The sequence below is a fragment of the Rattus norvegicus genome, chromosome 2, assembly GCF_021556685.1.
Source record: "Rattus norvegicus strain SHRSP/BbbUtx chromosome 2, alternate assembly SHRSP_T2T, whole genome shotgun sequence".
NCBI classification, from domain to species: Eukaryota; Metazoa; Chordata; class Mammalia; order Rodentia; family Muridae; genus Rattus; species Rattus norvegicus.
Genome location: NC_141535.1, coordinates 229390109 through 229406487, shown reverse-complemented (window position 1 = coordinate 229406487; position 16379 = coordinate 229390109). Strand labels below are relative to the sequence as shown.

General features: G+C 46.0%; 1 long non-coding RNA gene across 2 annotated transcripts; it reads right to left on the bottom strand.

Moving 5' to 3' along the window:
- Positions 1–2864: 2864 nt before the first annotated feature.
- Positions 2865–15831, bottom strand: LOC147996581 (uncharacterized). Of its 2 annotated transcripts, XR_015677059.1 has the most exons (3): positions 15583–15799; positions 15290–15482; positions 2865–3442 (listed from the first exon to the last, which is right to left on the bottom strand). It is a non-coding gene; the product is annotated as an uncharacterized LOC147996581 (long non-coding RNA). The 2 variants fall into 2 exon arrangements; XR_015677058.1 differs by lacking the exon at positions 2865–3442 and having other exon boundaries at positions 14655–15482; positions 15583–15831.
- Positions 15832–16379: the final 548 nt, after the last annotated feature.

The following is a 16379-nucleotide window of genomic DNA, read 5'->3' as shown; positions in this document are numbered from 1 at the left end:
CAGCCTTAAAGAAGAAAGCTCTGGTAATTAAGACATTGTGCTAAGTGAAATGGGCTAGGCACAGACAGAAGAGTACTATATGACCTCACTTACATTGGAATTTTAAAATCCCAAACTCAAACAAGCAGAGGCTGAAAGATTGGGACTGGGGCCTGGGGCTGGGATTAGACAATGAGTCTAGTGTTTCAGCTAGACCAGAGGAATAACTGTAGCCTCTCTACCTGTAACCTGGAGAAACAATGTTGTACCTATCTGTAACACAGGATATTTGTGAAGTTAGAGGAAGGTGAAAAAAAAAAAAAACAAACAAACATGTTGATGCTTTAAACTTTAGCCTCAATGTGGTGAATTTTAAAATGGAGTTTGTCATAGTATAATAATCAAATAACTTTTTAAAGAAACAGGAAAAGGTAGTGAATATTCAGTAAACTATTAACCTGTACCAGCTATTGCTACAGTAACAGTTGACAGAAAACAAACCTTGTTTCCTATAAGGCGACATGTTGTCTGGAAGCTCTTCTGGGTGGGGCTCGGCTGTCATGTAGTGAGGCAGTGACTTTCTTGAAGAAAGGGGTTTCTTGAAGGAGGGGTTTCTGATGGGAAGTAACTGGTCTTTGTTGAATACAGCAGGCCATAGGGATTGTTCAGAACACAGGGAAATGTCACCATACCAAGCTTCACGATTGTAGTCCTCCCTTTGTGACACTTTCTGAGTGACACTTGCATTGTTTTGCAGTGTACTTCTTAAGGCTTACCACGATGAAAAGGGAAAATTGCTCCTGTCCCTATTTTCTTTAAAGTTTGGCAAAAAAGGATTCTAACACTTCTACAGGGTCCATTTCTTACTTTAACGTACTTTCCAGTGCTCTCCAGGGGACCACATGCATTTATGCTCTAAATAAAGAGCTGTAGGGACACCTTGTTTCTTTATTCCTTCAGTAAACGACACAGTCATGTTTATAGCAGCTTTGAATTAATTTCTATTTTATTATGTTTAATTTTATATATGTGTGTATGAATGCATGCATGACTGTGTGTGCAGGCACATGTGCTTATGTTTGTGTATGTGTATATGAAAGAAAGAGAGAGACAGAGACAGAGACAGAGACAATGTACACACATTAGAATGGGTACCCTTAGAAGCCTGAGGCATCAGATCTTCCTGGAGCTGGAGGTAGTGTGAGTCTCATGACAAGGGTGCTGGGACCTTAACTCTAGTCCCCTGAAACAGCAAGAAGTGCTCTTAACAGCAGAGCCACCTCTCTACTCCCACTCCTTCCTTTATAAAACAGGGTCTAGTCATGTAGCCTAGGTTGACCTGAAACTAGATATATAGACTATAGATAGATAGATAGATAGATAGATAGATAGATAGATAGATAGGTATAGATAGATATAGATATAGATATAGATGTATAGAGATAGAGATAGGTATAGATATAGATATAGAAATAGGTAGATATAGATATAGATATAGATAGATATAGATAAAGATAAAGATATAGGTATAGATAGATATAGATACAGATACAGATATAGATATAGATATAGATATGGATATGGATATGGATATGGATATGGATATGGATATGGATATGGATACGGATACAGATACAGATACAGATACAGATACAGATACAGATACAGATACAGATACAGATATAGATATAGATATAGATATCACTGCTTCTACTCCGGAATTAAAGGCGCATACCGCCATGCCCAGCCCCGTGACACCTGACCCCTGCTTCTCTATAATGGAATGACTGGTATTAGACTGGCCCTCCTACTGAAAACAGCCGTAAAGTTTGGTAACTGTGGTGAGTGATGACATGCAAGGGGGGAAAAGGTTTAAATTCACTAAAGACTGAGTCCTCAAGATAAGGATATACAGGGAAAGACAAGCACGCTCACATCTGTTTTCTGCCTGGCTGCACTTTTTGAATCAGCACACAGTAGACCCCAGAGAAGACTGGTGACTCCTCAGAGGGAGAGGACGGGGTGTTGGCTGTAAATGCCACTGGTGCTGGTGTCTGCTGATGGAGTCACTGGACGGAGAGGAGCAGCCTACAGAAGCCTGTGCAGCCGCGGGCTTCTCCTGTCTTTTGGCTGCATCAGCAAACACGTGGTTTGGAAAGCACCGAGACAGAAAGCCCGTGTGAACAGTGTGAGTCCGTATGCTCACCCAGATGTGCTGTGTAAACAGTAGTTTGACTATTCTTCGCTTACTCTTTCTGTTTGAAACAATCCTACAGAAATTGTTTCTATTTCTGTTTCTTCCTTACGTTCCATTTTTAAGGATAATTTGACAAAGACAGATGTTCAAATAAAAGGGAAATCAAAGCTTTGCACCTGGACCTGTCTGCTGTTACCCCTTGCTGCAGCCATGGTCAACCCTACCATGTTGTTCAACATCTGGACCAATGGCAAGTCCTTGGGCTACATCTCCTTGGAGCTGTTTGCAAAGTTCCAAAGACAGCAGAAAACTTCCGTGCTCTGAGCACTGGGGAGAAAGTACTCAGATAGAACGGTTCCCCCTTTCACAAAATTATTCCAGGATTCGTGTGCCAGGATGGCAACTTCACGTGCCATTGGTGGTGGGTCCATCTACAGAGAGAAGTTTGAGGATGAGAATTGTTGAAGCATACAGGTCCTGGCATCTTGTCCATGGCAAATGCTGGATCAAACACAAACGGTCCGGTTTTTAATATGTTCTACCAAGAATGATTGGCTGGATGACAAGCATGTAGTCTTTGGAAAGGTGAAAGAAGACGGGAACATCGTAGACACCATGGAGCGTTTGGGGTCCAGGGATGGCAAGAAGATCACCATTGCTGGTGTGAACAAGGACACCAAGACAAGAGTCTGATCAAGGCAACAATTCTATTTTTCTCCAAGGCTGAATTAATACCATAACAGGGGTAACAGAGGGAGGGGGGAAGTAAGAAACATTTACGCAGGCCAAGGACACAGTATTCGTGTGGTCAGGGAATCGGCTGATGCTGACCGGATGTTAGAAAGGTCACAGGTTTGTCATATCTATTAGTCAGCAGGATGTCGGTTTTTCAGAAAGGTCACAGGTCATCACATTGTGCGTCTTGACGTCAGATGTATTTCTCAGCAAGAGAACTTTATCATATTATTATTCATCTTGACCACCAGATTTGTATTAGTCTTCTGCAGCTGGCTGGGGATTTTCCATGAACCCAGTCATACTTAATTCTAACCATAATAATAACATCAACAATGGAGGGCTTCAAGGGCATCGCTCCCAACAACTGTGGGCAGTACAGAGAGCTAAGCATGCAACCAATAAGATGACAAAGAAATAATACGGTGTGACTCAGAGCTGGTGCAGAACATTGCTGCTTCCACCTCGCTCGGTTCTGGACTATTCGTGGTGGAAGATGACGGATGCCACTGCTTTAACACTCTAGCAGCCCTGTGGAAATGGATATGTTGAAGAATTGAGGTTTCCTGCCATTAACCAGCACTGAGATATCAGGTATTTGAATCTGTCACCATGGAAGTCGATTCTCCTGCCTCGGGCAAGATTTCAGATGTCCCCAACCATGGCCACTGTGTTAGAAGTGACCCAGTATCTCAGAGACAGAGCTACCAGACTCCTCATCTCCAACACTCCCAACCCATAGAAAGTAACCATTAATGTTCATCGAGTTTGCAGATCTAAATTGGCAAAGGAAAGATTTGGAGAATGAAAATATCAATGCTCTGAAGAAACTGGCAACAGAAGCTCAATGGACATCAAGGACACCACGGTGAAGACCTCAGAAGAAACAAGGTCACTACGGTGAAGACCTCAGAAGAAAAGTCTCGAAATACTTTTGGAAACAAAAAGAAGAGACATTACTGTTGTTGTTGTTGTTGTTGTTGTTGTTTTTATAATTAGCCACATTGTCCCATAAAACGAATACAGAAGAAAAGAGAGGGAGAGAAGAAGAGAGAGAAGAGAGAAAAGGAGAGAAGATGGGAAGATAGATCCGTTGGTAAAGCCTTTGCTATGTAGCCATGAAGCCCCAAGTTTTATCCCCAGAACTCACTTTTTAAAAAAGCCAGACATGGTGACTTATGCTTGTCCTCAGAACAATGAGAAGGCAGAGAAGACAGATCCCTAGAGTTCGCCAACCGGCCAGCCTAGCCTGCTTGCTGAGTTCCAGTCCAGTGTCTCAACAAACAGCCATAAACTGCCATGCCTTCCTCACCTCTATAGATCCCCCTCAGGAACTATAAGCCAAAATCAACTATTTATTCCATGAGAGAGAGAAAGAGAAAGACAGAGACAGAGAGACAGAGACAAAGACAGACAGAGACAGACAGACAGAGAAAGACAGAGTGGCAGAGAGAGAGAGAAGGAGAGAGAGAGAGAGAGAGAGAGAGAGAGAGAGAGAGAGAGAGAGAGAGAGAGAGGTGGTTATCCTCTGACTTCCATGTGCACACACCAACACACAAATGCATCTACAGAACTAGGTGATGTAGCTGAGGAGATTTCCTGGCAGAGTATCAGATGGGCTGCTTGGATTCTTGCTCCTTATAGCAGTGTGTGAGAGGGGTGGTAAACTGAGGAAAAACTGAAGACTATGTGAACCCCAAATTACCCAGGTGATAGGCATATTAGTGAGGGGTGACTTTCAGTCAAAGATCAACTCATAGAAACCTAGTCTGGGGATGAAGTGGACATAACTGACTTCAAAAATCTGTTTTCATAATTTAGAAAACATCTAGGAAATACTCCAGAGAACCTCGGTGCTCCTACGAAACCGAAGGCACTGTCCCTCAGCTGTTTCAACAAATCCCCACAGTAAAGAGACTTATCTTAAGGAGATGTATTAGTGGAGCTTTTGACTAAATGAACAAATCGTGCCTACAAGCCTTGTGCTGGTGATGCACAAAGTTTGGGGAACACACATTGCCAGAAACACTGTAGGGTTGAAACAAAAGGACAGAAAGCATAAGACATTACAACAAAAACCCACCTTCAGATGCACACACTTTAATAAACAGGAAAGAGGGGGAGGCATCTCTTCACTCTAATACAGCTTACCTTTAATGGAGTGAAAATGATCAGAGGGCAAAACAAAAACCCCAGGTCTTACAGCCAAGAGCCATAGACAACTTCTCCGAGGACAGGGACTATTTAAATCCTAATTTTAGCATTTGCAGCATGTGTCTGCTTGGACTTAAAACTCCCTTCTGTTTCCCTTTTGACATGAGGAAATCCATAGGAGCCATCCTACACATGTCCATCGTTTTGTGTCAGACATGGGAGGGGCGGACGATGTGTCTCTTTAGTTACAGACCTTCAGGTGCAGAGGGACTGACACCCTGGAGCAACTAAGCCTGGGGTCCTCACCTGCCTCTAGGCCCAGCTCAGATTATGGGATTCTGGGTTAGGCCTTGCATGAAGACACGAATCACTGGGGACTAGAGAACACACTGTAAGAATCAGCCACTTCTAGCATCCTTAGTAACTCGAGCCCCTACCCAACAGTGATCTATGCAACCAAAAGGGGGTGCTGTTAACACAGCATTGCCTCTGTAGAAGGCTTACAGCTTCCACTTAGAGGGTCTCTCCTGTGGGCAAAGCCACTGCCTTGTCCTGAGGCACAGGTGGGGAAGGACAGAAACTTCCCCCCAGTAACCAGCACTAACTCACCAAGCCTGTTATGAAGCTGACCCTCCATCCTCAGTCAAGCCTTCTGATGGTGCCAGCCTTGGTCAACATCCTGACTGGAACATTATGATAGATTCAGAGGTACAGCCAAGTAGCCAGACTGCTCCTGAGTTCCTAGCCTACAGAAATTAGGTAGTAAATAAATGCTTATTGTTATAAACCATTAGGTTTTAGAATAAACTTTTTTAATTGATAGGTAATATGACCTATCAATTCCCAGCACCTATATAAAGAGCTGAAACCAGAGGCCTGTGGTTATAACCCCAGAGCTCGGGCAGCAGAAACAGTGTCCCCAGCACTTGCTGGCCAACCACTCAAGTCAATGAGTAAGCTCAACTTCATGGAGAGATCCTGTCTCAAAAAGTAAGAGAGAGGCTAGAGAGATTATTCCGTGGTTAGGAGCCCTCATTCCTCTTGCATGGGTTCATCTCCCAGTGCCCACAGTGTGGCTTACAACCATCCAGAGCTCCAGTTCCAAGGGATCCAATGACAACCATCCAGAACTACAATGCCCAATGGGATCCAATGCCCGTTTCTGATTTCTACAGACATTAGGCACACGTGTGGTATAGGCACACACACACAGACAAAACAGTCATATGCATAAAATAAAAAATAACCTTTTGAGGGGGGGAGGAAGGAGAGAGAGAGAGAGAGAGAGAGAGAGAGAGAGAGAGAGAGTGTGTGTGTGTGTGTGTGTGTGTCCAGTGTGCTTACAGGCAGTGATGGAGAAAACCTGAAGCTACTTCTCGATCGTGTCCTACCTAATTCAGCTTGTGCAGCAAAAAGGTCACACAACTGACTGAACACCTGAGTGGCTGAGCAGCACCTGTGTGGCTTTCAAATATGGATTTGTGCTTGTAATTGCTAGTTATTGAGGGGAAGCCGTTGCTGAATTTGAAAGCACAATCAGCAGGGACAAAAATAAAAGATGCCTCTGATGATAGAAATGGTCTTTCCACCTGAACCAGTTCACCTATGACCTTGGTCCTACAGCCTCTCACACCTTCCAAGACATCTCCTCCAAGAGAATTGCACAGTTCTCTGCCAGTCAGCATCCTGCTTTCTGGGGAGCTGCTGAGCCACTTTACCCAACATAATAACACACTCCTGCCTGTAAGGTGGTTTGATCTAGCTCCACAGCCTAATTGGGTCGCTCTGTGACATTTGTCTTTGTCAGGGTTTCCACTGCTGTGAAGAGACACCATGACCAAGGCAACTCTTATAAAGGACAACATTTAATCAGGGTTGGCTTGCAGGTTCAGAGGTTCAGTCCATTGTCATCATGCAGGAACCATGGCAACGTGCAGACAGGCAGGCATAGTGCAGGAGGAGCTGAGAGCTCTACATCTTGACCCGACTGCAGCCAGGAGAGACCATCTCACAGGGAAAAGGGTCTCCAAACCCATGCCCACAGTGACACACTTCCTCCAACAAGGCCACACCTCCTAATAGTGCCACTCCCTGGGCCAAGCATATTCAAAGCACCACAATGTCTAAGCTGCGGGATTGCATGTAGTTATTATCTCAGCTCTCCATGAGCGCGAGGCTTAGGGACAGGCAGATTCCACCGGAAACACAGGCTCAGCATGGAATTTGTTCATCCTTGCCAGTCGCCTTGGCCCACAATGGATTTCACCAGTGTCAGGTCCAAAGGACACACCCCCAAATGGGAAGGCCTGGCTTAACCTGTACAGGGGGGATTTCTGGTGGTTAGATAAAAAGCCAGCATTCCTCAGAACTTATGAGGCCTAATCCTGCCTACCAATGAGTCATTTCCCTTACCTCTAGCTGAAGGGCCACATTGCTCTCCATTAACCTGCGTATTTGGTGACTATCAGAACTTCAAAAGTCTGTGTTAGCATCATGGCATTTCTTACCTCCCACTCACCCCCAGACTGGCCCCAGCTACTCTTCTTAACTCCATCTGTACTCACTACTTCTCCCCTTTCGGTTCCTGCTTCTGCTGTACTAAGCTTCGCTTCTTCTAGTCTCTCTCCCCTCTTCGCCCCTCTCTTGCAGGTAACCCTGAGCTAGGTCCAGTCTGCCAGCCATGTTCCATCTACTTGCTTCTCTCGGTGCTCTGGAGTCCTCAGATGCCTCTGACTGTGATAAAACCTTCCCCTTAACCATACGCTGTCAGTGGCCTTGTCAGGTTGTACAATCAGCTGTGTGCCTCCGCCCACTTGATCTTCCAGGACATCAGTGCAGAGCAGAAGGGACACACAAGGGGAAGACAGTAAGGGAGATGACAGGGCTGACAGTGAACAGCATCCCCAGAACTGCAGGACCATGTGCACTTCAATCCAACCATTAGACTCTGTCTCCAGGTACCAAGGGCCGGCCGTAATGTCTCATGACCTCTGACCTTCCAGCCACGTGGGAAAGAAATTCCTTAGGCTACGGTGTGCTAAAGTACGAGGCTGTTTGTGACATCTCTTGGGTAAAATCTTACAGAGAGCTTTTACAATTGGTTGTGGTGAATTGTGTGGAGATTTTTATACTAAATAAAGCTCTTTTCAAACAAAACAGTGACCCAGGAGGCCTGTTTGAGTGCACATCCCTGCAGGGTCTCCAACTCTGGAAAGGTAAGTTCCATTAACAGTGAGTGACATTAAGAGTAAGAGGAGACCCTGCAAAGCACTGTAGATGGGAGACTGGTTCAGGAAGACACACACACACACACACACACACAGAGAGAGAGAGAGAGAGAGAGAGAGAGAGAGAGAGAGAGAGAGAGAGAAAAGAGACAGAGAGGCAGAGACAGAGAGACAGAGACAGAGACAGAGAGACAGAGACAGAGAGACAGAGGCAGAAAGGGAGACAGAGACAGAGAGACAGAGAGAAACAGAGAGACAGGGACAGGGACAGAGAAACAGAGACGGACAGACAGACAGACAGAGGAAAGAGAGTTTGGTAATAATCTGTGATCTTTCTCTAATGAATTGAAAAGATCGGACACTCCAATTTCAGTAAGTAGAGGGCACTGTGCAACCTTCCTGCTCCTGGAGGAGAGCTCTCGGCCAAACCCTGTCCCATTCACTTGGAGAAACCAGCAGCCTGACCCTGCAAGAAACAGAACGACTGCGTTTTCAGTGCTTACAGAGGGAAAACGAGAATGCTGTCCTCAGCATTCCTTTAACCAGGAAGAACTAAAGTGCCACTTCCTGGAGCCGCCAGAGTGTGGATTTCCTATCTCAGATTTACAGTTCTTTGCAGTCACTCCACTTGTCTCATCAGATATCAAAGACTTGGCAAAAACAGATTTACAATCGACTCTGTTGCAGATTAATACATGCTGATATAATGAGTCAGAGGGAAGGGTTTTTTAAGGGAAATGAAATTAAAAGCATATTGTGGTCTAAAAACATATTTGAAGATCCCAGCTCCATGGATAACAAGTAGGGATGGAGAGGAGAGAGAGTAGACCAGCATCCTTTGGGGAACCATGTTCATAATTCTCAAGACTTCAGCCTTGTACATTGCCTTGGGCTATGGTTCAGTCGGTAGAGTGGTTGCTAAGCATGCACAAGACCCTGGGTTTGATGGTATATGGTTTGGTGGCATATGCCTATAATCCTAGCACTTGGTAGAAGGATCATGAGTTCAAGGTCACCCTCCACTACAGAGGACGTTGTAGGCCAGCCTGGGCTACAGGAGTCCGTGGGTTTTTGTTTTTATTTTTGTTTTTAAAACACACGCACTCCAAAAACCAGCAGCCTGAAGAGCTAAGTATATGTTACGTTCAGACCTACTGTGTGGCTTGCATTGGGCAGGGCAATGGGTGATCACCAAAAGAACACACGTCAGCCCAGAGAAGAGTCTAGAAGATGACACGTTTTGTGGTCTTCTTAGCAAACACAAACACTGTAGAGCGCTGACTGCAGGCCCTGATGACCCCCAAATAATGCCAAGCCACAAACGACTTCTCAAAGCCACTTTGCAGACTGGCTCTGTAATGAACAAGGCACATCTGGGCACAGCAGATTTACTTCCTTAATTATGTTTTGCTCGTGGTGATATTAAAACCCGCCGGCATTCCCCAGTCACCTCTGAAAGAGAAAACGGCTGTGGGAACCTGACGGGCAATGAGATTAAAAAAAAAAAAAAAAAAAAAGAGGATTGATGTTGTCCAAGTGTGAAAAGTTTAATAATGAAAAGATTAGTATCCGTGAGTTTCGGGTTAGAATGTGACTTCTCTTCCAACTCTCTATTCCTTCCTCTCTGCTCCATGCTTTCTTTTTCTTCTTGAGAATGCATGGATGACTTAGAACATGGAAATGGGGCAGGGTGGGGTCAGTGGCTAAGGGTACCTTTTCCATAGCATGAAGACCTGAGTTTAGATCCCAGCACACATGTGAAAAACCAGACATGGTCGTGCACACTTTAACTTTGAGTGGCGAGACAGGAGGGTCACCGGGCCTGGCTGGCCACCCTAGCTGAGCGAGGCCCACGTTCGGTGCAGGAGACTGCCTCAAGGGAAGAAGGTGGAAAGGGACGCTAGAATCCTCTTGCATTCTCGAGACATACACACGCCTGCACATACAAAATGCACATAGAACACAGCACAACACACATTATGGAAAATGTACGCTATAATCTTTATGAAATAATGATTTGCGGAAAAGAGAAACTATTGTAATTTATCGAGCCCATTCAAAAGGCCATATCACATAAATTGTGTATTTTAATCTTCCCTAAAACACTTTTAAGAAAATAGATGTAGACATGAGGAATCTCATACTTGGAGATATTTACACAATGAACAAAAACTTCAGCTCTTCATTTAAATATTAGCCTACCAACCTTCAGGCCTACGACCTTCCCACCATATAATAAGCTCTGGCTTTTGCTCTTCCAATCTGTCAACAACCTGCGAGTGTTAACAGAGATCACGGGAGGCCACTGCTTTTGAGCTGATTCCTGCATTTGGCCCCAACAGGCTGGACCAAACCAGAATGTTGCTGCTCGTGTTAAATGCTGTAGGGTCAAAGTAAAAGCTTAAAGAAATAGATATTTCCCTCCAAGATTTTCCCCGAGAGCAAGAAATTCCACTCTACCCGAGTCAGCAGTAAGCGAGTGCCCTTGGCTTCAACCCTTTTCCAAAGAAGCAGCCCAGAGGAGCTGATGCTAAGCTCTTTCTACTGCTCAGCTTTCTTGTTCTGCTCTTGCAGACCCTACAATCCCTCCGTTGGCTGCTGGGAGATTTCATTCTATTTGTAGAGTGGAGGCTGCCCTGATTTATGAGTAGCATCTATAATCCAGTCAGATCTGGAACCAAATTTCCTGTGATTTCGTCTTTTGACAAGGGCTTGGGTGACACTTTCCTTGATTGAGCTCGAAAGTTGCCCAGACATTTCAAAGTCACCTCAACTTGTAAGCAGCCTCTGGACGATCTCCTCTTGGTAAAGCTTGGAGCTTTACTCTCTCATTTAAGCACCACAATCACTTCCTCTCGGGGGATCATGAGCCCATTTAAGGGTGAGAAGACAATGACTTATCCAACTTAATGTTTTCTATTTTAATTGGTTTCCAATGAGTGGGAAGCAATTGTTTTCTAACTGGGGTGACTTTGAAAAGAAAGAAACTATGGGGGCAAGGGAACCAGATTGAAAACCCACCATGCCACAGATAATGATATAAAATGTACCTCACAGAGAGTAGTCAAAGGCTCTCTGTATATTCAAGTGCTACTCAGAGAAACAGCCCGGGTCATGTGAGAGAGTCTGCTATTTCCAGGTAGGAAAGAGTGCCCCCAGATTCTACAGACACACATGAGAAGAAAACCCTACCCTTTCACCCCATTGCTGGATTCTTCCTCAAGCATTTCTCAAAAGCCCTCCTAAAACGTTTAGCAAAAGCTTTTCAACTCAGAACACACAGGTTTGCCATGCGGAAGTAAATCAACCATTCTGCCTTGGGCTTTTCCTCCATCAACCGCTTAGAAAGCTTGACTTGAATTGTTTACAAGGCTGACCTTCAACTCCCCATTGCCACAGCTGATATCTTCATCATCCCTGAGTTCTCCAACCTCTCTCTCTCTCTCTCTCTCTCTCTCTCTCTCTCTCTCTCTCTCTCAATATTGCTAAGTTGTGTGACTGAATGTCCCTCTAAGGGAGAATATGGTGCGTGGCACCCAGGACAGACCCGGTGGGTTTTATTTTTCTGTGTAATTCGATGCCATGGGTTGTGTTATTGTTAGAACCCGACAAGGACACAATGAAAGAAAATATAGCGCTCTGTCCTGGTCCTGAGGAGTTCAATAATGCACTGGGTAAGTAATTACATACAGCTACTCAGGCGAGTGATATATGACATGAATTATAATGAGCTGGACATCCTGGGTTGGTTTCTGGGATAGAGGAACCTGGATTGGGGACATACCTCTATCAGAGTGCCTGTGGGCAAGCCCACAGATTAACTTGACTGAATGAGAGAACTAACTCACTGTGAGCAGAGCCACCCCTGGGCAGGGGGTTCTGAAAACCCCTGGGTAGGGGGTCTTGAGTGGCAGATTCAGCAAGCCATGGGGAGCAAGCCAGTAAGCAGCACTCCTCTGTGGTTTCTGCTTCAGTTCTTGTCTCCAGGCTCCTGCCCTGTCTGTGTTTCTCACTGGCGTCCTTCGATTTTGGACTACGATCAGACACACAAGCCATTTCCTCCCCAAGGCCATATGTCCATCTCAGCAGTATGTCGCTGAGGTGCTGAGTGAGTGAGTAACCGGGCGGGGCAGCGTTTCAGCTGCCTTGACTGCAGAAGGCACTTCTGAGGAGGTGTGGCTGGCACAGAGACCAGAGTGAAGCCCACAGCATCTCAGGGGACACATCGCATCGCCACAGCACAGAAACCGAAGTTTAAGGGAAAGGTTTAGCTCCAATAGCAAAGGCCTGCACAGGGAGGGTAAGAGAAGGAAACTTAAATGAGATTTGATGGACCTTGAAGGTCTGTAAAGGACCCTGGAAAGGTTCTGGGCAGGTGGGTGACACAATCTGGTTTATGGTTGATAAGTAAAATCAAACTGAGAGGGTAGTAGGAGCAGAAACAGAAAGGCTGACTAGTTCAAAGCCAGTGTGATGTCCAAAGGAGAATGAGCTATGAAGGGAGGGCAGGAATGGTGAATGTGAAGAGAAAGGCAGGAAGAACATTAGCCACAGAGGAGAAAGATGTTCTTTGTGACCTGGAGGAAGGCAGAAAGCGTAGTGCCCATGCCCAGGAGGCGGAGCAGGGCCATCAAGACACACAGTAGAGCAGCAGGTGGCAGGAGAGAGCATAGTTCTGAAGGGTTTTGGCTCCTACGGAAACAAGAAGTCTAGGAAGAAGTTGGAGAGCAGGCAAGGACTCCGTCACAGAGATTAAGAAGCTGCTGTGAGGTGGCCAGGAAAGCAAAAGCATTGGGACATTGTAGGAGCCAATCTCAGGGCTAAGTCTCGAGTCAGGAGTTCATTTATTTGCTTGAGGTAACTGGAGAAACTCGTCCGGATGCATGCCCCATGCATGGCTAGGGTTAAAGATGATTAAGAAGTCATTCCCAGATTAGTACAGTGGTGCACACAACTTTAGTCTCGTCACTCAACAAGCAGAGGCGGGTGGGTCTCTGAGAACAGGCCCTGGAACACACCAAGCTTAGTAGAGGGGCCTTAAACTGCCACTATGAAGACTGTCACGGTGCCCTTCTGACCCTGAGAGAATCAGACAAGATGGCCGAGTGGTTGGGGTGGGAGGCAGCAGCCCACACATCTTAAGTCAAAGCTGCACTGCTGTGCTGACATTAGTGAGGAACACCCAGCACCGCGCACCCGTTTTTCTAGGAAAAACTGCGATCAAGCGCCCGTTGTACCCCATTGGTGAACACAGCTGTGGATCCCTGGCTTTCTTCCCACCCTTGACACGGGATCCTTTAAGGTGACCTAAGTCCTGCCCCGGAGCTGAAGGAGATCCGAGTGGAGACAGAGCCATTCACCGGAGAAACAATACCCCATAGAGCATCCCTCCTGCCAACTGTACCGCACTGTCTCTGCAGCTGCTACCCTGCTATGGGCTTCCAACCCACTGCAGCCAGAAATGACCCACAAGGGAGGCTGGCTGCTGGGTCACTCACTGCAAGACAAGGTGTGGGCTAAGGCCAGAGTCCACATTGAGCATGCCCGGTCCACCTATGGCGCCACAGCCAGAATGCCCTCCTGCTCAGGCACTGCCAGTATTTGGGACCTGGCCATTGCTTGCCAACGTGAGCCCCTAAAAGCCAGTCGGGATCAGCAGCAGAAAGCTTCCATGCAAGTCTGCCAGAAGAACAGCCACCTTCCTGGGTGATAACATCAAAAGCCAGTGTCACCAAGAATACCAGGAACAATGTTATCAGCAAGTCAGAGATAGGGGAGTGTGTGTGGAGGCACGATACAAGTTCTCATTAAAATGATGGCCATAGCTGGCAAGATCAAGTGGAAAATAGAAGATGTTTAACTGTTTAGTTAGAATAGATATCTGAGCTTGGCTAGTGACCAGTACCTGTGAGTCCAGCACTGAGGAAACAGCACAGGACATTTTTTCCTTTTTTTTTCTTCCTTTATTTAGTTACTTTACATCCCAATCTCTGCCCCCCTCCTCTTGGTCTTCTCCTCACATAGTCCTTCCTCCCATCTCTCCTCCCCTTCTCCTCTGAGAGTGTAGGGGCTCCCCCTGAGTACCCCCCCCCCGAGCCTGGCACATCAAGTTTCTGCAGGACTAGAAGCATCCTCTCCCACTGAGGCTAGACAAGGCAGCCCGCTTGGGGGAACGGGTTCTACAGACAGATAACAGCTTTAGGGGCAGCACCCCTGCTCCAGTTATTAGGGAGAAGGACATCATTTTGAGACCAGTTTGTATTATATAGCAAGACCCTGTGTCAACACTAACACACACACACACACACACACACACACAGAGCACACACACACTCCTCTGAACCCAAACTTTTGAAATCTGAACCCACAGGTCCAGGTGTGTTTTGCTTAGGTCTGTAATTAAGACACAGCCTCCTGCAAATACCCACAAGCCCCGGTGTTTATGAATAGAAGCATCGAAAATTACAGTTTGCAAATCTCTCTCAGATCTCTCCAGACCGTGGCCTTCTGCCAGCATTCTGTCATCAAATCTACAGAGCCGACGTGACAGCTATGCTAAACAAGAACCGTGTGTGGCAGGGAAAACAGCCAGCACATCAATCCATCAGCATCCTGCTCACACACCCAGTGTTGGTTATTAAGATTTTCTTGGGTCAAATCGCCACCATCATTGACACCATTAATGCGTGCGACTAAGTGATGTATTTCAAGAGTCAGGCTTTGGGCGTTTTGCAGTTGGGGCCCAAGGCTAATCAAAATGCTCATAAACCCAGGCTTGGTCCCAGCAGCATCTTCCTCGGGATAACAAATAGTTAGTCCGATGCAATGAAACCACAAGTCAAAGTCTGATTCATGATTTTCATAATGACATTCTGGGGCCACATCCATTAGCTTTTGTTTAAAGTGTCCCCAATTGCTACTCGAAGGATCTTTTGTGAAGTGAGCATTCAGTTACAGTTTCTGATGGATGATGGTTCAACCCCATGTTTCGACTTACAGTGATATGAAGGCAGCATGTGCTGTACAGAAACCACTGGACTTTTAAATGTTGGATCTCTCCGGCTCGCCCTGTGAAGCATAGTCGTCTTCCGGTGCTCGGTGGCAGCCACTGGTCCCAGTCAGCCATGTATGTGATCATGAGGGCACTCCGTGCTTCTGAATATCAGGAATTTAAGTTTCCAGGGGGTGTCCTAGAAGTCAGTTAAAACAAATAGGGCCTGGAGAGATGGCTCGGCCGTTACAAGCATTGGTGCTCTTCCAGAGGATGCAGGTTCAATTCCCAGCACCAACCTGGCAGCTCTCAATTGTCTGAAACGCCACGATCTGACACCCTCACATGCAGACACACACGTAGGCAAAACATCAATACACATAAACTTTTTTTAAAATGAAAAAAGAAAGAAAGAAAGAAAACAGCCCACCAACAAGCAAGCGAAAACCAGAATACAAAAGGAACAGTCAGGGCTCAGATATGAAAACAGCACATGTCATCGCTGCCCACAGAAGTGGGAAATAAGACTGGAGGACCTGTTTTTAACCACCCGACTGGAGGGAAATCCAATATAAATTTTAGTCTAGTCATTTATCTGTACAGTCCAGTAATGGTGGGTTCCTTTTTCTTCCGTTACAAATAAATTGTTACTCTAAAAATGCCACTCTGAGAGTCCACCTCTGGGAAGTGACCCTGATACAGTTCTACAAAGCCCTTTAGAGTAGAGCGGGAGAGGGCCGTGCAAACCTCTGCTATTAGCCCAGCCTTTGCCTCTGCGGGCAGGCTTTGTCCTTGCAATGTTGCTCCATCCTTCGAAAAGAACCGACTGCTTCCACTGATCCTTTTGTCCAACCCAGCAGGAGTCTTTTTTTTTTTTTTTGGTTCTTTTTTTCCGGAGCTGGGGACCGAACCCAGGGCCTTGTGCTTCCTAGGCAAGCGCTCTACCACTGAGCTAAATCCCCAACCCAGCAGGAGTCTTTATTGTCAACTTTTTCTATTTATTTTTTTCACCCAAAACCTTTCTCTCTACATGACCCCAAAATTCCCTCCCGGTTTAAGAACCATGCCTCTGCCACGTCTTCCTTCCCACCTCACC